At 46.0% G+C, this 5404-nt stretch overlaps 1 pseudogene; it reads left to right on the forward strand.

Annotated features, from left to right (window-relative positions):
• The first annotated feature begins 3158 nt into the window (after positions 1 to 3158).
• LOC111946591 lies at positions 3159 to 3245 on the forward strand (annotated as a pseudogene).
• Positions 3246 to 5404: the final 2159 nt, after the last annotated feature.

Raw genomic sequence — 5404 nt, forward strand, 5'->3', positions numbered from 1 at the left:
GTCCAAAAGCTCTGGTAAAACCATCACACTTTAATGTAAGAGAGAAGAATCTCAGACATGTCACCTTGTTGACCATCAGTGGGGGGTGAGACGCTGTCCTTCTGGTGGGGGGACACCAGGTTGATGGCGTAGCTCACGTCATTTTCCAGCAGCCAGTTGAAGGTCTTGACCTGTTATTTTCCAAACTGGACCTTCCACCGGTTAAGCACCAGGGTGGGGTTATGGACATGCCCCCCCCTCGCCTGTGACATGGGCTCGTGCCTCCTCCACCTCCTTCGGGGTTTTGGCCATGTGGCTCTCTCTTTGGGGGACAGAGTGCTTGTGCCTCCATTGAGGCTCCTGAAAACTGAATGTTCAGTCGAAACAAAGCGAAAACCTCCAGAAATGTTAATGAAAAGACTGAGAAAAGTAATAAAGAGTTATAATTTCAGTGAAAAAGACCTAGCAAACGAATAAACTGATGAAGATCTAGCAAACGACTAAACTGATGAACTGATGTCTGAGTTTCCTCCTTTCATCTAAATGTAGATCACCTGTTGTTATGCAGACAGAGTGGCTCAGCGGAAACACGTCTGACCCTAAAATGTAAGGATGATGGTTCAAAACCCACCAAACATTTTTGTTGATAAACTCAGCAGTTTTTTTAGAGTGTAGAACATCTTCCCCTTAAATCAGAGATGAGCTGCAACCCTGTAGCAGACAAAGCAGCTCAGTGGGAATGACTTAAACTCATAAACTGAAGATTGGGTGTTCAAATCCCATTCCGTATCTTTGTAAATCAAAGATTTTTTTCAGAGTGTAGAACATCTTCACTTCAAATAAGAGACGAACAGCCGCTCTCCTTTAGACAGAACAGCTCAGTGGTAATGTCTTGATCCTAGAAGCAGACAATGTGGAACGTCTTCACCTCATAAGAACAACAAGTTGCTGTTCTGTTGCAGACATGAGGGCTCATTGGAAAAACATCAGACCATCAAAGCAGAAGACTGAGGGTTCAAATCCCTTTAAGTGTCTTTGTAAATAAAACTAATAGTTTTCTCATAATGTAGAACGTCTTCACCTCATAAGAACGACGAGCTGTTGTTCTTGTCTTGGTAGAATAGCACAGTGGTAGAGAGCAGATTATTAATAATCAGAAGAGTGCAGGTTCAATGCCCAACTTGAGACAGAGGCAGTAACTTACCTCTGTCAGCTAGAAACTTAAAGACTCAAGATAATTGAAGAGAGCAGGAGCTTATCATTCTTTTGAGGTGAAGACGTTCCAGACTCTCAAATAATTGTTATTTTTTTTAAAAGACACTTTGGGAGGATAAAAACTCTCCCAATGTTAAAGTGCCTTGGATAGCACAAGGGTTAAGCAGATTATTTCTTCCTGCTTGAAGACAACAGAACCAGTCCAACCAGATCACACTAGGTTCATTTGTCTGGCTGAAGACAAGGGGGTTGGGTGGAGCATTTGAGGGGCAGGGCAGATGAAGGTCTACGGTTCTGCTGCTGGATGGATGGAAGAGGGGTGTGGCCTCAGCCTATTGTCCTGGGGCCTCATTTATAAAACTTTGCGTAGGATTTGCGTCAGAAGTGGCGTACGGATGAAACATAGGACGTGTGTACGCACAGAAATATTCGGATTTATAAAACCGTGCGCACGCACATCCTATGCATCTTTCCCTTAATAAATCACAACCAATTCTAAATGCTGCGCAACTTTTGCGGCTTCATGACACGCCCATAGTTGCCCATAAATAGTCCGTGAAACGCCCACAAATTAATATTCATGGCTTGCAAAATCATGGCAAACACAGAGAGGAAATCAAAAAAACGTAACTTCACTCAATGTGAAGTAGAAGTTATCGTTGGCGATGTGGAAAAGAGGAGAAGAATGTTGTTTGGAGGGCACAGTGTCACCGGAGCGCCAGATGCACCGGGTGACACACGTGGTTCCTCCGAGTGCTCCTCTGTCGCAGAGGTCCAACAGGACGGCTCGAGGAAGTTGGAACCGGCTCATAAGCCACTCGTCCTCGTTTGTCAGCAAGTCTTCTTGCTGTCTAAAGATGTGTTCACTCCGAATTCTTCCATTTGCCACATCTTCTAAGAGAGCAAGATCAGCCATTGTGCGTCATTACGCATTGTGATGGGGCATTTTATTTCCCTCCATTTAATTACATCTGACAAGCTACAGATGTCGGTAATAATCGACGTGGAAATGGGAAATTGATCAGCGCAAATGTAATTTCTTGTTGCTTTCTGAAAGGTTGAGACATACGCCATACATGATTTTATCAAAATAAAACAAACTAAAGGCATATGTATGAATACCATAATTCCATAACTTATGAAGAAATGTTTTAACATTAAAACAACTTTCCCCAGTGGACAATTAGTACGTCTGTACGTCCCTCCGCACCTATATCTGCTCCGCCAGACGGACACACTGACGAGAATATCAGTTTTGTACATTATTTCGTTCTGTTAACTATATTATTTATGAGGATGAATTGCACAACATGCCAATATTGCAGAACATATTTCACTTTTCTTTTTGCAAATATGTGTTCATTTGAATTTCTGTTGTAATTTTCGTTTGATTTTTTTTGTATGTTTCACTGCTGATCGATCAAACGGGTGTTCGTGTAGGCTTTTAATTGTAAGACTTGTTTTGTGAAGTCTTCATGTTATTTATGAGAGGCAGTATTGTCATTTTCACTTTCACGTGTTTCTTCCATCTGCCGACGGTGTCGCCGTTTCTCATTTCAGCAGTTTTTGTGCGTACGCCTGGGTCAGAGCTTGCATGAAGGTACGCACATTTTCCCGTCAAGTTTGCTTTTTATAAATATCAATTATTGCGTAGAGAGTGGAAAATCTGTATGACATTAAAAAAGGCATTTTTTCCCCCCCATCATGCCTCAGAAGTGTCGCAGACTCAAAAGGGAGCTGGACCTGTCAGATCAGAACCATTTGGGTCAAACTGACAATGAAAGAGTTTTAGTAGACAGATAATTGCATACAGGAGCATTCAGACTAATATGTAACCCTTGTGCTATCTTAGATGACCCCAATCTAAATTTTACATCCTCAGGTCCCTCCTGATTAAAACATTTTGTTTACAAACAGGAAATATGTGGGCACTATAAGATGTGCTGTTGATATACAACATGAATGTACTAGTCTTCTAGTGCATGTACTAAAACTGGAATGATACAGAGAAGATTAGCATGGATGATACTCAGAATAGTGTTCATCTTTTTCCCGAAAGCTGTTTCTTCTTTTTTCTTTTTTTTTATAGAAAGCCTTAGATTTTATAAGAGGGATCCTGTTAATGGTTAACTATGTATGTTTTTTCAAAAAGTTTACTAAAAAGTTTCATAAAAAACGAAAAGACGACGGAAGAAGAGAAGACAAGTTTATTTATAAACCAGAAAACCAGATCTCACCTCTTTGTTAGATCTGGTTTGTTATAGAAAACACTTTATTGGAGTCAATTTAGATCATCTGAAAAATTAAAACATTTTAATGACCCCACCCTTACATTGATGTGTTCTCCCTACCATTACAAAGGTGGATAAAGGTGAAGAGGATTTCATGTAATCCATGGACACCAGTGAAGATCACAAATCATTGAAGAAAAAAGTTCAGCGCACTGTCTAGTGGGTCTAGATGACCCAACTCCCAATGTTAAAGTACCTAGGAAAACACAAGAGATACATTAATAGAAGTTTTTATATGTTAATAAGGTTTCAAATGTGTAAAGTTATTGAAAACTTGGTGTGTAAAAGCCAAAAAGGCAGATATATTTGATATATCTTTGCACAAATTCTCTCATTTGATGAGTGACCTGCTCCTAAATACAGCTGTTTGACCACCGGGGGACAGTCTACCAGCTGTCCCCAACATACCCCCTTCCTCATATAACCTCATATTAGGGTGAGGGGGTGGGGGGCTTAGCCTGCGATGGGCCTTGGGGGGGGGGTTACTAGGCAGTGGCCCCCCTCCTATGGTTGCCGTATGGAGTGGGCCCCCCCTCTTTCGGTTTTATTTGCACCTTAGACATGTAGGGCCCTTGGTAGGGGGGGTGCTTGGACATCACTGCCAGCAAGCAGCAGATGTCCTCCTAGCACCCTACCCGCCAATTTTAACCGCACCTTAGACATTTAGGGCCCCTTGGTGGGGAGGGTGAGGGGAGGGTAATCTTGGTGGGGAGGGTAATCAGGAGATGTCCCCTTAGTGCCCTACCCGCCAATTTTAACTGCTCCGCCCTTAGTACACACACCCCTCCCCCCTCAATATATACATCCCAACATAAACACACACACATGCACACACACACCCTCTCAAACACACATACACGCACACACATTTTGCAAGGAAGGTGGGACCTATGACCATCTGTCCCCTACCTCTTCCCTGGTGGGGGGTACGGGCCCCTTTGCAACGGCGGCCGTGTCCCCGGGGCGCCGGCTTCCTGGGCCCGGCGGTGCTCTCTCCGCGCGGTGGGGGGGTTCACATTACATCTGAGCCGGGGGTGTTCGTGTCCCTGGGGGGTGGGTTCTGGTCCCTGCTCCTGAGCGCTGGGCCCCGCCAAATTTCCAACTGTGGCCGAGCCTGGTCGGGCCATATTTACAACACCCCTTGTGGGCCCTCTTTTTTCCCCGGGGTTCCCCCTCCTGGGCGGGGGCGGCGGGCCCCTGCCTTGCTCCTCCCTGGACCAACCGTGGGCCGGGCGGATGGCTGCCTGGAGTGCGGAGCGGGTCTCCCTTGGGGGGTCCTGGCTCGTACCTGGGGTGGGGGCGGGGGATGCCCGGAACTCCTGGGTGGTGGTGGGGTGCTCGTCTGGGGCTCTGGGCGTCCTTCTTCAGTGGGGCCCTGCGTTGGGCGCTCCCGGCGCGGCGGGGGGGCTGCTCTCCTGGTTAGGCTGGGGCGGCGCTCTCTTTCCCTCCGTGCCTCCCTGCTCTCTGGCTCTGGGGGCCTTGCAGCGGTCCTGCTGGCCCTGGCCTGGGTGGCGGGCTTGGTCGCCCGGGCGGCGGTTGTTCCCTCCCGGTTCCCGTGTGGCGTTGGGGGGATTACGGCTGCCACTGCTGCTGCGGTGGGGGTCTTGGGGTGGGGATGGCTGGGCACTCTCCCTCCTTCTTGTCACGTTTCACCATCCATTTTAGAAGAACATAAACACTCACCTGAGCACAGTTTGAATGATTGAATGACTGAAATATTTCACACTAGTTGGTTTTAAAGGCATAAGTATGCGTGTGAACACTATCTGTTTTGTGTTCATGTCGACAGGTGGACATTTTTGCAGCTAGCAGGTGTGTTTATAACATTTGAGTGTGTGTGTGGATAGGCCCCGCCCTTTTTGTACTACATTTGAACCTTACCATAATGATTAACAACCAGTAAACTTGTTGCTTTATGC

Source organism: Oryzias latipes, chromosome 2, assembly GCF_002234675.1.
Source record: "Oryzias latipes chromosome 2, ASM223467v1".
NCBI lineage: Eukaryota > Metazoa > Chordata > Actinopteri > Beloniformes > Adrianichthyidae > Oryzias > Oryzias latipes.